Source organism: Abramis brama (assembly GCF_963993115.1).
Source record: "Abramis brama genome assembly, chromosome: 24".
Taxonomy (NCBI): domain Eukaryota; kingdom Metazoa; phylum Chordata; class Actinopteri; order Cypriniformes; family Leuciscidae; genus Abramis; species Abramis brama.
In genome coordinates this window covers 21,309,915-21,329,459 of record NC_139986.1, presented here as the reverse complement: position 1 = coordinate 21,329,459, position 19,545 = coordinate 21,309,915, and the positions used below count along the sequence as shown (strand labels likewise).

The 19,545-nt window shown below is 37.8% G+C and overlaps 1 protein-coding gene across 1 annotated transcript in view; it reads left to right on the top strand.

Annotated features, from left to right (window-relative positions):
* hs6st1b (heparan sulfate 6-O-sulfotransferase 1b) overlaps positions 1–19,545 on the top strand; it is a 50,648-nt gene that overhangs the window by 1,388 nt on the left and 29,715 nt on the right. The gene's annotated exons all lie outside the window — the stretch shown is intronic.

Genomic DNA, 19,545 nt, shown 5'->3' with positions numbered 1-19,545 from the left:
GTTAATTTAGCCATTGGTCATGTGTTCAAGCCACGGTAGCACTACAAGTCGTATGTTAGAAAGATTTAATGCTCACGTTTGATATGTCCATATTTTTAATAAACAGTTGTTTACTCTATATCATGGTTACAGGACTGACTATTTAAGACCTACTGACAACTCATTTGACACTTGTCCTTAAAGCGTTTACATGCTGAAGAGATGATGATGTCATTATGACATTTAAAAAAATATATATATTAATGGAATATTACATCATTAAGTTGAAACTTTTATTTAGTCACTTGAACTTGACCTAAAGAAAAATGTATTACTCAGTGGCACAGTAGTAATAGGGTTAGTTTATTGCTCCATCCCTTTGAGTTTAAACTTGTCCTTAATTTCTATGAAAATGTCCCATAGTTTCTGCAAAATTATTTAGTATTTGGAACTATCAGAACTTTTTCTTATTTAGTTTATATTTTTGATGAAAGTGATATCACAAGTCCTTTGGGTGAAGGTCTCTGCGTTACTGCCTTTCTGCGTGGCAAAGTAATTTAATTCCATTTAAGCTTTTATCTGACTCCATTTAATCATGACCTTGAATTTAAGCTAGATTGCCAATTGGTTATTGGTCAATTATATAATAGTTAAGCAATAGGCCTACATTGGATTGTTCAATTTAACTTTTTACTTATATTTTACCCGTTCATATTAGGAAGCTATGTTGCTCAGAGGTCCTCACGCCTTGTTTAACGTGGGTCTCACGATCACAATCTCGCCTGCTTCGATCACTAAACAGAGGTTATTGCTATATACCTGAGATTGGTCGCATTCACGCTTACACAATCAAAGATACTTTGGTATAGCCCCCGTGATTGCATACACTTGAGACTAAAGTAACGTTTACTTCAGTAGAGGTATGGCCACTACTACAGATATAAGTCAAATTACTTTACTTGTCTTATAATAGCTTTGGATTGGCCATGCCGTGGTTTCCCACGTACACTTTACTAAAGTAACATTAAATTAAAACAGAGGTAAGACACATCCAGATTTACGTTGGTCAAGCATCACTTTTGCTGCCCTAAACGGAAATTCACTTTTTGTCTTTGCAAAACACGTACACTTGAATTAGTGCCAAATATTAGTCATCACTAATCTGACGCAAAATTTGCAGTAACATACGAATCCGTTTAATCTACTTGGGAAAACAATTTCAGAGTCAGTCGGAATAAAATCAAATGTAACAATTTATTATGTACATAATCAGTTCAAAGATAATAAATACAAAACCTCAAATGCTCTGGAATAAAGAGAAAAGATGCAAACCTGACATTAGAAAATACATGATGCTGAGAGTCTTGGCCACTCTCAGTATCACAGGCTAATTTGAGCTACAAATCGCCCTGAGCATCTTGTTGCATTTTTTTATATAAACGGAAACTTCTTTCACATGGAAACATTTGATAACAATGGGAATTTGCATTCAGAGTTTACACCTTTTGGGAGCAGGATGCCATTTGCCTGGAAGACACACCCTCCTCCGTGTGTGAGTTATCTCTAAACTCTTACACACCTTACCTTTTGGTTTACTTCTTTGGGAATGAGACCTTTGTACCAGTCGCACTGAGACATTTCAAATGATACCAAACATGTGTAATACTGTATGATAATTATTCACATTAAACCATATAGATTCTTGGGTGAATTTTAGTGATCTCAGCATGAGAGAGAAGGAATGGGGGGAAGAGGGAAAGAGATGTAGATTAGGGTGATTCTGAGGTGAGACTTGCATCTCGAATGGTGCACAAGAGTTCGAATGTTAATTTCCTTTCCCTCTCAGAGAGTTGCCCTCTTTTCCAGTTTTTCCAGTCTTACATAACTATGGTATTTTTGTGGAAATTGTGGTTCCACCACCCCATGCAGGGCTTGAACCTATACAGGGTTTCATTTTATAGTTTTAACCAGTAAGCAATATCACCCCTATTTCTGTCCTGCATGTCAATTTTTTTAAGCTGATCACAAAATGAAGTGGCTCAGTTGTGTTTATTGTCACAATGACTAGAAAACACCAAAGCAGTTTCAGTTTATACACAAGGAAGCTCTCCAGCTGTGTAACCAGTTAACTCAGACGCACAATGGGGTGTGTTTTAGCAGGCCTGCAGGGAGAGCTGAAATAACATGCTGATATCTTCCTATTCCGGACAGCTTAAAAAAACATCTTTCATGACTTCTTTGCGCGTTTAAAAATCACTGGGACTAAATGTGATAATGGATACTGTGAGTCATGTTTCAGAGTTACTAAGTGCAAGGAAAAGTCATCCTAGAACTTGCCTTGCCTTTCACTTTCCCAGGTGGTTTTCTAAAGGATTTTTTTTTACTCTGCCGGGGAACTTTGTGGAATGACTGAGCATTCCAGTGTACGTTTAGCAAATGGCCAGCTAACCTCTTGGACCTCTAATTGACATGATGTTTGGATAAACCTGCACTTTTCAGTCAAGACCTTCTAAATCCACAGGTTTCTCAACCATTGAATGGCCACGTTCTGTCAGCTGTAGGCTAGGCTGATGAAAATTGGAAATTTCATGGATGGTTATGTCCAATAACTGAAAGAGAGGGTTTAAAAGCTGGCCCAACTAGCCTAATAGGTATCCCGCTGGCTGAGTGCATCACATATGCCTTGATGCACAGGCCTAAGTGACTCGCACTACCAAGAGAGCCATCAGTTGTTACTGGCTGGTCTCAACAGCCCCACGCCATCAGCCACAGTTACACTTAAACAAGTAGAGCGCCGTTCACACTCCCCTGCTGTTGACATGTTTTCAAGATGGAATCGCCCTGTGTTCAGTGACTACAAAGTGCTTTATAGTACACAATTCACTGGGTTTTAATACAGAGATAATGTGACCCTGTAGGAAGGTTAAGTTAAAATCTCTAAGAAAGTTTTAAAAGAGATTAAGAATTGTGTTCACATGCTAATGAAATTGATGGTATACACAATATAGCAGTACTATATCAGTTATCAGACTATTATAATATATTTAAAATTTTTTCATTCAGATTATGTTTGCCATCTAATTCTCACTTGAAGTTAATCTACTTTTTTATAAAAACACTGTACTACAATGTATACTACATTCTACTAGAAGTTGAACCTCCTTCTCTAATGTGTTTTATGGCGGGGGCAGTTGCTTGTTAAGATTATCATAAAATTCAGAGAAAGGTCATTATCTGTCCTTCCCCTGGGTAACGTCTTAATGACACACGTGTGTGTGTGTGTGTGTGTGTGTGCACGCCGATGAGAGAAGGAGAGCAATTTGAGACTCAACCAGAAATAGAATAAGGTTAGTTGCACTTGAGGAAAATGTTGTAACTGATAGTTTGGATGGGGTCTACCGTCTGTGCACTACTGAATTAACATCGCATGCAGTTGCATGGAGAGGTGTTGTGTAAATGACTCATTTGTGATTTGTGACTGTCTATGAATACTTTGTGTATCTTGTGTTTGTAATAGGCCTTTATCACACTACCGTGTTCAGGTTCAAGCTTCAAATAGTAGTGTAAAAAACGTCCGCTGTAGCCTGTATCAATGGCTGTGCCCATAGCACGGGATTGTTGTGACGTCAAATTCAGCACAGATAGGCCTACTTCTTCTAAAGACACCAATCTCATTTTACAATCATTAATTGAGTATTGTGAAACAGGAAAAAAAAAGGTGTCGTAATATTCCGACACATATTTTGTGATTTACTTCAAGTCCTTAACCTAACTATAATGATAACAACATAGAGGAATAATATTCCGTTTTTCCCACAAGATTTTGTGAGACTTCATTTAAAGGGGAGTGCTTAAGCCATACTGTATGTGTATGCGCAATACTTCAGAGTCTGACACCTTATTTTATTAGAGAACTGCAAGATTACAATACTTATTGTATTCAACTTATTGTATTAAACAATAATGTTCGCATTTTTTCACGCACTTACTTCACAATGTAATCATCAATAATTAGATCAAATTGAAGTTGTTTAAATAAAGGGGTGTTTCCAGCCCATGCACAATTCACGAAATTAACTGGTTTGGTTTGAGCTATATCCTCCATGTTTGAGTGTAATGATTTGATAGCATTATACTGTAGTGTAGACAAAAATTGGTGGTAATATAATGCAAAATTAAAGAAAATAGCTTTAAAAACAAAATGAAATCAGTCAGATATTTCCTCTGGCAGTAACTTGAGCTGCGTGCTGCCCGTTAACCTCATGACTAGTTGACAATCGCGTCTCAGATAATGTGACACAATAAAATAAAAGACGACATACATAGGGTCTGTAAACAGTTTTAAATATTTTTGATTTGTTTGATTAAATTAGTTTATTTTAATTTTCTTCTCAAAACTGGCGTCCGTCCATTGACAATAATGCAGGCGGAAATTCGTTTACGCTACTAATCGGAGCCGGTTGTGAAGACGCTGACTGTGATAAAGGCCTATACAGGAAATGCAAGAGCAAGTTATTATAAGCAGAACAGCTTCAAACAACCTTTCAAATATTTGAGCAAACTCAGCAGATTTCACAGTAAATAGTAATTTCAAAATAGTATTCAACAAGTCAAATTATTGGGGTATTAATCATGCCAGTAGCACAAACTGTAGACATTGCTAAAGTTTAATACTTAGCGTTTTGAAGAACATTGCATTCTGCCCTGCGCTTAATCCATCACCCACACACACCATGTTAGTTTTCACCTAAGCATGCAGCTATTGACAGCTTTAAGTCCAATCTGTCTGTAGCCCTTGGCAACAGACTGTTTACATCGTCTGCATGTCATGAGGGTTGCTTATCTTAACGATTATATAGGAAACTGCAGTTTAAATGCAGGGCTGGCATCCATAAACCTTATATAATAAGATTATGTTGCAATAATGTTATTTATTAATCTTTATGTAATTTAAGTAGCACCACACCTCTCTACTTTCTGGGCTGATGATGTGCAGTTCAAAGTTGGAGATGTGATGAAACGCTGGCTGTCATAGATCTGGATCAGGCGGGATGGTGACATAGATTTAGACAGAGCTGCTTTTGTGCTAAATTTGGGTCTCGGGCTCCACTGGGAACTGTTCAGGGATATTATGTCTAGGTAAGGTCTCTTTGTAGCTTGAATGATTATAAGAGGATTTGTTCTGGACATAAATGCTGATAAGAATCAGTACAGCAAATCTTCAGCCTGATTTTTCCACCACAGCTATTATGAAACTAATGTGCAGCATAGGTTTATTAGGAATTGCTTTGCAGTGTTCATGGTGCTTGTGACGTTTTGTGATGAATACTTAGCCCACTAGAGTCAAATGGCTATTTCTGGAAGACTTTAACTGACTAATAGGTTTCAGTCGAAGATGTAGCCTACTGTATGAATAAAGCAATTTGTGTATTAAAACTAAAGGAGACTGTAATAACGTAATGATAGAACAGAAATGTCTGTTGGCGTTCCTATTTGTCATTATATGTAGTTCTAGCATGTGTTTAGAACGATATCTGCATCATCAACATATAAATAGCATCTGAAATGTATTTCAAATGAACAACTTTAGAGATGTAAAAATGTTAATGGATAGTTTTAGGTTCGTAGGATATTGAATTCATTGAGTTGTTTTTATTGTGTTTAATCAACACGAATAATTCAATCTGTTCAATTCCATCAAATATGTTTAATATATTTACCTCATGTCACATTATTAATGGTTTTATTCTGCTCTGTGTGATTTATGATGCCATATTTAACTAATGTAAAAGGACTTCATCACTTTAGTTTAGCCTAAAAATAATAAACTAAAGAAAATGATTAATTCTGTTACATAATCATACAATTTTTGTAATGGTTTATACTTTTTTCTTTTTTGAGAAGGTTTTTGGCTTAGTGTAGGATTGAGGTGTGGTTTATTTATTTGCTTTTTTGAGGGGTTATTTATTTATTGGGGGGTTTGGACTCTTAAGATTTATTTGACTTTCTGAAAGTATGAAAAATGACTGTTTTCTATTATGTCAACAGATTTTAAAATGTAATTTATTCCTGTAATGGTAAAGCTGAATTTTCAGCAGCCATTACTCCAGTCTTCAGGGTCACATGGTCCTATACAAATATATTTATGATATAAATATGACATAAAGGATTCATAAAGATTTTTATGCCATTTTTAGCACATTTTTTAGCCTTTTGAGCACCGGTAAAACATAATATAATAAAATAAAAAAAAGTAGTTTATATGTTGCTTGCAAAAAAATATATAATTACGTAGTTTTGGCATATACCGGTAGGGCCTAACGGCTGAACATAACCAGCTGAAAAATGAATACAATGATCAATGAGATCGAGGGGTCACAAAGGTTATAAATAGACTCTGACTGGGTGAATCCTCTTTGCCGCACTGGTGTAATCTTGAAGAAGGTGTGTGGACTGGTAATAGTAGTGGTGCTGGCTGCAGGATGTGATTTACAGTGAGCCAGAGAGACAGGACAGCAGCCTGTGAGGGAACAGGCCAGCGGTAAGCCACTAACTACCTGTCCGCTGAGACAAATTAGGGCCAAATTCTCTCAGACTTTCCCCTGCTCTTATTTTTTTGTTGTGCTCATTACCTCCCTCGCTGTATCTACTGCTCTTTCTTACCAATTCATAGCTTTTCTCTCTCTGTTCTTCTCTGCGAGCATGACTGAAATGTCTCCTTTAATGTAAAACTGCACAATTATGACCATCTTCTTTTGTGTTGCTTGCGTAGTAAAATGATGCTGGAAAAGTATATAAATTGTGGTTACCTGACATGCGAGTTTAATGCAGAAATCTGGGCATGGATTTCCTGTAGCAGGCATGAAACTGGATGAGCTCTGGATGAGCGGTGGTCTGTAGCGGCGATGAGAAGCAGGAGGTTCGTCGCTAAATTGAATCAGATACTGTCAGGCTGTGATGGCTCACGGTTCAGTGAGAGCCACTCAGACACACTTTGGAGGTAATTGGAGGACTTTTCTGTTCAACCTCACTCGTTCTTACGTTGATTTATCTTAAGAGATACCATACCGGTGTAGAGCTGATATTATTCTTATTTTTCACTGATATCACTCATTCAGACCCTTTTCTAGGCCTCATGGTCTATCAGTCTCATGTTGAATTTTGAAGTCCGCATTGGAGCTTATTCATTCCAACAACCACACTGTGAGACATTTGAGGTAAATTGGACATAATTTTTCAAGTAATGTGGAATATAATAGGTTTTTTTCTTCTCTCAAACTCAAATCCATTTCATTTTTTTGTAGTCTGAACTCTGAACAGTTATTGAAATTAGATTCAAAACAGATTTTGTTAATGCATCTCAGTCTGAACAACCGTTGTCGTTTTTTACGATGCATTTGGATTTGGTTAACTGACCTCATGAAAAACATAATCAATGGCGGTCCATCAATTGCACATTTCTTGGACATTGCACATTGAATTGGATGTGGTGTTTGCAAAGTTCAAAGCCTTTGATGATTGTGGTAAAGCTCAGTATTAAGGTTAGCTGGTCAGAGGATACACCTGAACTTTGGGACGTTAGCTGTGTCAGTGACTGTACATTGCATGATAGCGTAGCGCACAGCTATGTCCATATGAGCTGGGACAGCCTTAGTGTGTTAATCCAATCAGATCAGCGAGGGATTAGAGGCCGTTGTCTCCGAAGAAAACCATGGAGTTATGCTAATCTCTTTAGCGATGTGTGCTGGGCCATTGCGTCTCTCTCTCTCTCTCATGAGATGGAGACAGACAGTTGGTTCCTGTGTTGACATGGGGTAATTTCATACAAAAAAGAACATCCACGATGATGCATTTTTTTTTTTTTTTTGGACCACAAGGGTTGGGAACATAGAAACATCTTAATGCCAATTCACACTGAACTGACAGACGCCGACCAACGGCAACAGGTTTTGTCGGATCAGTGTGTTACCCCTGTCGGCGTCTGTTGTCGTTGGTCAGAGCACGTTTTCACCATTTGAACGTGTTGAATCTGTTTTTTAGGGTCGTGGAATGTCTTATATATAAAAAATTGTAATGAATCAGAAACATGCAGCACAACCATGGCTGCATTTCCCAAAAGCATCGTAAGCCTAAGTGGATCGTAAAGAGCATTGGTGGCAATTTTTCTACGTTTAACTTAGGCTTACGTTGCTTTTGGGAAACACCGCCCAGTATAGTTTGATTCCTAAATTAATTAATATAATGAGTCAGTTCTTTTTAGTGAATCAGAAACATACTGTGCAACCAGTTTCTTCATTGTATAAATCTTATGAGTCGGCTCATTTTAGTGAATCAAAAACATAGAAAACCGTTATCGGAAACACTTTAGTTTAGGATCCAATTCTCACTATTAACTAGTTGCTTATTAGCATGCCTATTACTGGTTTATTAGTATTTATAAAGCACATTTTGCCTTATTCTGCTTGACCATATTCTACATCCTTTAATCCTACCCAATACCTAAATTTAACAACTACCAAGTACTAACTATTAATAAGTAGTAATTAGGAGTTTGAGGCAAAAGTTGTAGTTAATAGTTAGTGAGAATTGGACCCTAAACTAAAGTGTGACCAAATGATCTTATTTGGGAATGCAATTGCATTTTTTCCCCCAATGTTTATTTCCGACAATCACTAAGAAACCAAGAATTTCAAGAATCGTTACTGGAAGTGTTATCGGAACCAGAGCCGTTAAATTCTTTACAATTTTGATCCCTACAGTGTTACGGAAAAGGCTTAGTCAGGCCTCGGTTTTAACAAACTTGAAAGTTTTTTCTTAAATATGAAACTCTTGTCTGTACCAAACCGAGAAACACTTTAATGTCTTATTCAGCATGAAAGTTGAAATTGATGCTTACAAATGCGTCACACTTTTAATGGCAAAAAGTCCTGCTCGAATACGCCCTGCGCTGCCTCAGTGACTAGATGACTGATGTTCACATCATTTGCCGGGACTCAGTGCTGTATGAAATTGAATTCAGGGAAAGCGAAGCCCGCAAGATGGGGATTTAGTAGCTGATCATTGTATTCTAGTAGGGAGAGAAATGTTATCAGTTACTCCCTTCGGGAAAAGCAGGCTTAAACCGAAGCAAACCTATACGGACTTCACCACACAAGAAGTACACGAAAACTGGTCGATCTGTCAAATAAAAGAGTTTCTCATGATCTGTGTTCCTGTCGTTCTCATCTAGCATCAAGGACATTAGGGGGATGAGGAATTTATGTTGGCAATAATGACAGTCGTGCTTTTTCATTTTTAATTCAAACATTTTGCCATGAACTTCCTTGCCCTCCTTTGTCTCGGTGTGTGAGATGTCTGCAGTTGAATGACATCTCACTTAGCAAGTCTTCAGATCTATACCGGTGCGCTCAGGAAATGGGCCGTCCTGCCGTCTTGCACTAGATTGATGCTCTACAAGGGCAAATTACAAGGTAATGAGTGGTTAGCAGGAGACACTCTTTAATTATGGCCTGATGGTCTCGAGTGAGTCTCAAGGACAACTATGGATTATTGTGTGCCTGTTTCTGTGTGTCTGGATGTTTCAAGTAGCTACTGGTCACCGTCTCACACTTTCTTCTGTATTTTTAGTCGATTCCAAATCTGGAGGCCCATTTCAAGGCGGACTAATAATAGCCCTGGGGCCTATTATGACAATGACGTGCAATCTGTCTCTTTCTACTGAATGGTCGGCAGGACGCAAGCCGACTGCAGAGATTCAGCTCGTGCTAGCTGAAATACCCTCATTAAAAGTGGTCTTAATGAAACATGTGAAAACGGGTGATGAAGGAGAGGAGTTTGTGCGGGAACGATGACAGAATCAAAGCTGTGACCAAATGGTGGTTCCCAGTGGGATTTCATTATCGAATTGTCAAGCACATGTCAACATATTTGCACATGCACACTTAGTAGTTCATGTAGGAGGAGTTGTTTTTTTTTGCTTTTTCTTTTTTTGGCTACATGTGGACGTCATTGGTGACATTGGGCAACACAAGCTGTGTTACACATAATTGTGCCTGCACAGAATCTCACTGATTGTGGAGAAAAATCAGCTGTATTAATGTAAATATAATTTAATTTCAGTGAGAATTTTGCATCGATTTTGCAATGTGCACATCCGCGATAGTCACATGTGCGATGTCAAGTATAGGGATCGTAGTGATTCGTATAGAACAGGCCCCACAGTTCGAAACGCACATGATTTGCGGATTAATTACAAAGTTTAACAATCATAGAGTGAAGTGGAAGTTTATCATTTGCATGTGTTTTAGGTCCTGTCAGTTTAAACGTTCAAGCAATTAAAAAAATTTAAGCACAAGACATGAAATATAACTCAATTTGGAATTTGTGCACTGTTTTCTGTGCAGACAGCATGCAAAAACAGAATTCCGTTCTCTTTCACGTCTATTTGGGCTTGAACGGACATATACAGTTAGGTCCATATATATTTGGACACAGGCACCATTTTTCTTTTTTTCAGGTATTTACCAAAACACATTCAAGCTATAGTTATTTAATGGATATGGGCTGAAAGTGCACACTCTCAGGTTTAATTTGAGGGTATTTACATCCAAATTGGAGGACGGGTTTAGGAATTACAGCTCTTTTTTACATCCTTTTTCAAGGGACCAAAAGTAATTGGACAATTGAATCAAAAGCGATTTCATGGACAGGTGTGGGCTATTTCTTCGTTATTTCTTCATCAATTAAGCAGGTAAAAGGTCTGGAGTTGATTCTAAGTGTAGTATTTGCATTTGGAATCTATTGCTGTGAACCTACATCATGCGTTCAAAGGAGCACTCCATGCAAGTCAAACAGACCATCATTAGGCTTCAAAAACAAAATAAATCCATCCGAGAGATAGCAGGAATATTAGGAGTGGCCAAATCAACAGTTTGGTACATTCTGAGAAAAAAAAGAATGCACTGGTGAGCTCAGCAACATAAAAAGGCCTGGACGTCCACGGAAGACAACAGTGGTAGATGATCGCAGGATCCTATCCATGGTAAAGAAAAACCCATTCACAACATCCAGCCAAGTGAAGGACACTCTCCAGGAGGTAGGCGTGTCATTGTCAAAGTCTACAATCAAGAGAAGACTTCACGAGAGCAAATACAGAGGGTTCACCACAAGGTGCAAACCATTCATAAGCATCAAGAATAGAAAGGCCAGATTAGACTTTGCCAAAAAGCATCTAAAAAAGCCTGACCAGTTCTGGAAAAGCATTCTTTGGACGGATGAAACTAAGATCAACCGTACCAAAATGACGCGAAGAAAAAAGTATGGAGAAGGCTTGGAACAGCTCATGATCCAAAGAATACAACATCATCTGTAAAACAGGGTGGAGGAAGTGTGATGGCATGGGCATGCATGGCTTCCAGTGGCACTGGATCACTGGTGTTTAATGATGATGTGACAGAAGACCGAGGCAGCTGGATGAATTCTGAAGTGTATAGGAATATACTGTCTGCTAGGGGTGGGCGATATGACCTAAAATTAATATCACGGTATTTTTCATCTTTTGAACGGTGACGGTATAATATCACGGTATAACTTTTTTTTTTCACCAATAAAGAAATTTTCATTGATTTACTCCTTGATATTTATTCCTTTATAAGCAGTTATATATTACTGTATTCTAAATATAATTAGTATTCTAAATGTTTTATCCACAACTTTAAATGCTTTAATTTAGGCTATTTTGTAACAGCGCCACAGTTTAGCGCACCACGTAGAACACTCGGGAACCGCACCTGTGGCTGGCTGCACTGCTGCTTCGTGCTCAGTAAGGAATATAGGTAGTAATCTCTATGTGTCTGTCTGTCCGTTTGCATTTTGATTATTTCGAGAACCGTTCATCCAATCGACTTCACAAGGGAGTGCAGTGTCGCATTTGGTGCAATATAGACAGACACGCGAGACGCGACACGTTCAGAATTAATAGTAAACTACAGAACAGCGCGAGCGGGAAGCGGCGCACCTCACGCGAGCAGGGCGGCTATATTCTCCGAGAACGGACACTGCACTAGTGATATAAAACGCACACAGTCTGTTAATTAAGCAATACTTTTAAGGTAGTCTAATATTTTTCTGACTAACAAATTACTGACACAGTAAAGGGTAGATTTAAATAAAGAAAAACGAAATTTAAATAAAGAAAAACGAAATTTAAATAAAGAAAAAAACGAAATTTAAATACAGAAAAAATGAAATTTAAATAAAGAAAAACGAAATTTAAATAAAGAAAAACGAAATTTAAATAGGCCTAAAGAAAAACTAAATTTAAATAAAGAAAAAACGAAATTTAAATAAAGAAAAAACGAAATTTAAATAAAGAAAAACGAAATTTAAATAAAGAAAAAAACGAAATTTAAATACAGAAAAAATGAAATTTAAATAAAGAAAAACGGAATTTAAATAAAGAAAAACGAAATTTAAATAAAGAAAAAACAAAATTTAAATAAAGAAAAACGAAATTTAAATAAAGAAAAAACGAAATTAAGTTTGCCTAAATTAAAAACGAGATTAATTTAGATTGATAATAACGGGTAAAAAGTCTAATACATTTTGTTTATTCTATTTTCCACAATGTCAAAGCAACAGCAGCAATACAAGCTCAGGCATGCACTTCGGTTCATACAAACTCCGCTGTTCTGCGCTCTAGCCAGAGAACACTCTTGTTGCAGGAACACTCAGGCGTCGGTTCTATTTCTAGCATGCACGCGTTTTCCGCGTGGCTCGAGCCGCGCCTGAGACGCGTGTCTCACGCAGGCAGTGTGCAAACTCCAACCTTTTAACATGGGAGCCGAAATAAAAACAGACACCCAACGCAGCTGAGACTCTCACGCCAGCAGCCAGTGTGTCGCCGGCCTTATTCAAGCGCGAATGAGAACCGTTTCGCGGGGGATCCCAGGTGTCAATAAAACAAAAACAAAAACGTTTTTTCGTTGTTGTTTTATAAATGCTCTGACAATTGTTTAATAAATGTTCAATCAAAATGCAAATAATCGCGTCTTTTTTATTTTTATTTTTATTTTTTTTTATTTTTTTAGTCGACTAATCGTTGTGCAGGACAGGACTTTGGTCGACTAAGCATTTCTTTGGTTGACTACAGCCCTAATGTAAATGCAGCCGTTCAAGGAACATAATTGATTTATTACGGTTTTGACGGTATTAGAAAATCCATGTCGTGGCGCAATGTCACACCGGTAATGACTATGACACCGGTGTACCGCCCACCCCTACTGTCTGCCCAGATTAAGCCAAATGCAGCAATGTTGGTTGGACGGCGCTTCACGGTACAGATGGACAATGATCCAAAACACACTGCAAAAGCAACCCAGGAGTTTTTTTAAGGAAAAGAAGTGGAATATTCTGCAATGGCCAAGTCAATCACCTGATCTCAACCCGATCGAGCGTGCATTTCACTTGCTGAAGGCAAAACTAAAGGCAGAAAGACCTACGAACAAACAACAACTGAAGAAAGCTGCAGTTAAGGCCTGGCAAAGCATCACAAAGCAGGAAACCCAGTCTTTGGCAATGTCCATGGGTTCCAGACTTTAGGCAGTCATTGCCTGCAAAGGATTCTCAACAAAATATTAAAAATGAACATTTTATTTATGATTATATTAATTTGTCCAATTACATTTGAGCCCCTGAAAATGGGGGTACTGTGTAAAAAAATGGCTGCAGTTTCTAAAATGTTTACTTGATATTTTTGTTCAACCCCTTGAATTAAAGCTGAAAGTCTGCACTTCAAATTCATCTTAATTGTTTCATTTTAATTTTATTCTGTTGGCATACAGAACCAAAAGTATGAAAATTGTGCCTGTGTCCAAATATATATGGACCTAACTGTACATGCAAAATTTTGTCAAAAGGCCAGACTCTGCGAGTATCCTCGCAAACAGTCGCTTAGCCTATGGCTTAAGTGAACGTAAACAACTACAACTAAAAGATGTGTACCAGGATCCATGCATTCGGTCTTAAAGTGACAGCAGCCTAATAAACCTGCTGCTGTCTGTGTCATTAATGTTAATCAAACTGTATAAAATACAAGAGCTATTCAAGTCATCTGGTGTTTGTTTTTATAAATAGTTTTTATATCCCAATATATATCACAGAAAAACAAAACATCACTATGTCTGTTTTTTCCAATATCGTGCAGCCCTCCCAGTGAGTATGTTTAAAGTGCGAGCTCTGCAGTGAGGAACAGCCTGGGTAATGTGCTATAGTGGAGAAGAACAAAGTTCCCGTGTAGTTGTTATAGAGCAGCACGGTTGGTTCTGATTCATTGGATTCACTCTTTTGCAGAAGTTCACCTCCCACTGCCTCTAATACGCTCAGCCCGTCAACACGCGTATAGTAATTCCAGGCTCCCTCTGGCTGCTTTCTGGCTTTACAGTAAGTCCTGGACACAGATCCTGCAACACTGCACCAGATTGATTCCTTTTGCATGCCGTAAATCTTCCCACACCCCTGCTAATGCCTTGAGAACTGAGCTGGGAGAGATGCCTCTTCATTACCCCAACAGCGGGGCATCCGAACCAACCTGTGACACAGCCGATTCTCAGCACAAACCGCATCTGTTATCCCAGAAGATGTTAAATAAAGAAAAGGAAAGGCTGAGCGTGTGGAAAATGATAATTTGGCTTGAATCTGAAGTTTTTTTTTTTTTTTGTTTACCCTTGTTGTTGTTGAGCAGATGTCTTCAGCCAGTGCGAATTGGATTCCGTGAAATCAGGGCTGGCATTGTTTTATTAGACATCTGGATGCTGTTGTCTGATATTTGGCTGTGCAGCAGTTGAGGGCTTTAAACCAGCAAATTTTTCGATTTTTGTGCCTCTTGCGCCCACAGTTGAAAAAGCATAAACATCTAAACGCTAGAATGAACATGAGAGATCGATGGAGATGGAGCATATATGCTGGGAAAATAAAAGTTTAAACTCATATTTTGAAGCTTCCCACCTCCCTGATTTTGAAACATAAACCTAGCTGGATTGGGAGGGAGGGAAAACCAATGCACACATCACTGGAGATATTATTACCCATTTATGGTACTATTTATACCTCCACTGGGCCTGCAGAACACTGAGGGGAAGTGAGGTCATATATGTTGAGATTGCTGGAGGCTGATTTACATTCTCCTGAACATGTTTTATTTATTAATACTATGATGGAGGTCAGTAACGGGCGCTTTTCTGCACATATCCAGCATGGTGTTGGAGGCGGCGAGAGCACCGGCTCGCCTGCAGCGAGTTGAGGGATGTGGGTGTGTTTTGGTTTATGCTCTTACCTGGACATGGATCAGAAAGGCAACAGGCCGTTCAGGCTTTCAGTGGTTTGAGATGTGAGAGCATGCCCATGGGTTGTTGTTGGTGTTGAAATTGAAGGAGAAAAAGAGAGGGAGAGAGAGAGGAGTGATAAATAGATAAATCTAACCACATTGATGAAAAGATTTACATTGACCTCCAAAACTGTCTGTGAAGAGTAATTGTGGGAAAAGATGAATGGTCTGTTGCCTCCCTTCAAAATCACAAAAGGGGATTGGGTGCAAGACCGTCTATTTATCTCTCTCTCTCTCTCTCTACATATATATATATATATATATATATATATATATATATATATATATATATATATATATATATATATATATATATATATATATATATATATATATATCCTGTTGACGTTTCTGCCATCTCCCCCTTGGCAGGGATTGAAAAAAGTATCAAGTCAGAGTTTTGCTTCTAGTGTCACAAACATAAATAAATTTTAAAAAAACATCTGAAGGCCAGTAAATTACAAGACTGCGCACTGTACATCATACCCGAGGGATGATGGAATATCATGTCTACTACTTCATCTTCTGCTGTTTTGCATTATTCAGCCGTTTTCAATTAGGTAACAAAGTTTTTTATGCAACTAAACATAGCACAGGGCCACTGGTCTCCAAAGCAGCTAAAGGATTCAGTTTTTGCTTTATAATCTGTTCTCCAAATAACTATAGAGGAGATTATGAGCGAGTTTTACCTTAGGATGCTGATGTTAAAGGGATTGGGACCAAGAAATAAAAATCGGTCATTATTTACTCGCCCTCATGTCATTTCAAAGCTGCATGACTGACTTTCCTCTGTAGAACACAAAAGGTTTTCTGGAGAATATTTTGGGCTCTCGTTTGTGTAACAGAAATGAATCAGGACTGTCAAGCTCCAAAATGACCAAAAATGTACCAGAGAAGTAGCACATCTCATGCACTATATTCCAAGATAGCTTTGTGTGAGAAACAGACTGAAATATAAGTTATTGACTTATAATCATCCACCCCAGTGAAGTGTTAACCTATGCGACTGGATCTCAAGAAGTGCTCGTCAGTCCCATTACCTTGAAAAGTGTGGCCAGGCTTTTTGTATAAGAAGGAAGTCATACAAGTTTTGAATGATATGAAGTTGAGTAAATGATGACATAAGGTTCATTTTTGATGAACTATCCCTTTAAGGAGCTTGAGGAAGACACTCTCAGAGTTGTTTGTTGGTTGTGTGTGTTTGTTTAAATTTCTTGGTGTGGCCCTGAGTGTGGGTTTTTAATATGTCTAGATTTTTATTGCCATTGGGAAAGGCTGGAGCTGTTGTGAACTACAGCCTAAATTGACAAGTAGATTGAATTTGTGCAAATGGATGATGAAATGCTATTGAAATATTCATTTTTCCGTTGTGCTACAGATGGGTTGGGGCTCCCACCCACATGTCCCGGTAGTGCTTCACTTGAGAAAAAACTGTCACAGATTCGTCACCTCACAGCTGTTCCCCAGAGGAAGAGAGTTCCCATAAACGGACGCATTTCTCTTAATGATCAAACCACTATTGAAGCTGTTCCTCAGAACGAAATGAAAAGAAACCGAGGGAACAAGCATTCTTAATACAAGAACATCCAGTCTTCTGTTATTAAATGTTCTGAGGTGTTGTCCTGTGTTGCTATAATACATTTAAAAGGGAAAACTTGGGATCTAATATATTAAAGGCAGTGCAGGAATCTTGCAGTATGGAGGTATGTGAACTGGTCTGTTCGATGAGCATGATAATTGAATTGTTAGAAATGCAAATCCATTTCAATGGCATCTGCAGACAATGACCGCTGCAAGAAAAAGAAGACCCACCTGTGAAAGCTATGTGCAGGGAATTGTGGGTAACCATTGCTTTGCAAGCAGACAAAGACCCTTTGAATCTCTGCAAGCTTTTCAGTCTTTTCTCTCTGGACTAAAAGTAGTTAAGACCCATCATGTCTGTCAATCTTTTCTCTCCTTTCTCTCAGTCTCTCATTCACTCTTTCATTTTCAATAGATTTAGTCAGTGTAGAAGTTTTTTTTTTTTTTTTGTAGCAATACATTGATATTGAAAAGTCGACATGGAATTTTAATACTGGCCATTTAAGGGTTCTCACTCATAACATGAAAACACTAAGCAATTTTATAATTAATAATAAAATACTAAAAACCCAAATAAACGGTTTTAAGTGCTACAAGTGAATTTAGGCATCACAACATTATAATGTACAGTACGAAAAATGGACATTCGTTTTGAGATTTGCAAAAGATTGCATTTAATAGTGTTATTAAATATTAGCTTTAAGTCTATCGCTATCCCTTTAAGTTAGCGCTTTGTATGTTTCACTTATAAGACTTGTTTGTATTTGTTTGAGCGAGGTTGTAGTTGGGCGAACACAAGTAAATCCAACCATCCATCATTCTCATCAGCCGAGCATTTCTTTACCTCAGCAAGCCGCCCGTTCCCCCTAAACTCCTGAGTAGGTGCTTTGGAAAGTTTGTTCGTTGAAAAAAAAAAAAAAAAAAAAAAAGTGCTGAAGGGAATTTCCTTTTGAAGCGCAGCGGCCACGGCTACGTACAGGCCTTTGCTGTATGATGGCGTGATTGAAAGCTAAACATGCAGGCTTTCTAGATCAAATGATACGAGTTGCTTATTCCTCCAGTGCAGTGTTTTCCTTGGATTAGCGCTGATGTGCAGGGGTTTGAATATGTTAGTAGGTGTAGTACTCGTTGCTTCCAGGCCTTACACTTCAAAGACATCTCATACACTATTTCAGACTGTTTTAATGGCCACTGGTGGAGGAAACTGGATGTGATTTATAGGTTGTGAGTGAAACCACTTGATTTACTTTGCTGCATCTTACGTCATTTCGAAGGAACTCTGCTCCATCATCATTTTCTGGCAGCCCTGTTGAAGCCACGGGGACTGTGACCAGGGGATTTTTTTTGTCATAGAGTGTTCAGGGTTTTTTCCAAAGAATTATAGGCTAATTGATGACGCAGCTCGGCAAGAATAAAAAGTGCTGGTGTCTGCCAGTAAAACTGGATTGCGACAGAAAACAAAAGAATCATGTCTTTCTTGCGTAGCTGGGTTGACTTCATTTTTTTATGTTCTATACGTTATGTGAAGCTGAGTCCGGTTTTGTTTCTTTTTCAGGTGCATTTAAAGCATCCGTGCATCCGTCCATCCCCGACATGGCAGAGTACTTTCCCTTTTAGTTTAATGCTAATCTCATAGCGTTTACTCGCTGCTTAAAGATGTAATTGCCTTTGGTAGCAAAATATTAAACCTAGGTATGCACAATATATCAGTAACATAGCTATTAAACACACTGTAAAAAAAAATCCCGTAAAAAAACGGTAAATCTCTGGCAGCAAAGTTTCCAGACGGGTTCTGTTAAATTACAGCAAATTACCATTTCACAAAATTACAGGCAAAAACCGTAAAAATACAGAATTGACCTTACGGTCGAAATTAATTAAATTACAGTACATTACTGTTAATAATGGCTTATTAAACCGTGGAAAAACAGATAAATTATGTCAAATTACATAAAAAGAACATTTAACTTTAAGGTTAAACTGTAAATTTAGGGGTACATAACTTACATAACTCTGTAAAAATACAGACAAGTTCCTTTTAAAAAACGTAAAATTGCTGTAAAACCAAAATACAAGCAATTACCTGTAAATTTAACAATGGACCTTTAAATTACAGCAAATGCCTTTTATTTTACAGATATTTGCTGTATAATGACAAAACGGTAAAATTCTGTAAAAAAATACAGACAATTACCTGTAAAATTACACTTTTTTTTTACAGTGCAGGTTTTTGCATTCTCATTTCTTCTATTCACATTTAGATTACATTTGCCGTCATTTAACGCTCAAAGTTCATCTTTAAAACATGAATAATTTAAAAACACTGTTAAATGAAATTAAAATTTTGTGATTTGCTAAATTAATTTAAAATGATTGATTTTAGCCTGGGATTGGTCGATTGAATGAAGCTTTGCTCATGACACCTCTGCGCTAAAAATGGCTGGGTTAAAAACAACCCATTTGGCAACCCAGCACTGGATAAATATCGGACAGAACACATGCTGGGTTAAAGGAAGTGTGGGTTGCACACTTTAACCCAACTTTTGCTCATATTGACTAAAAGCTGGGCTAATTTGGGTTATTGTAACACTCGCTTAACAGGA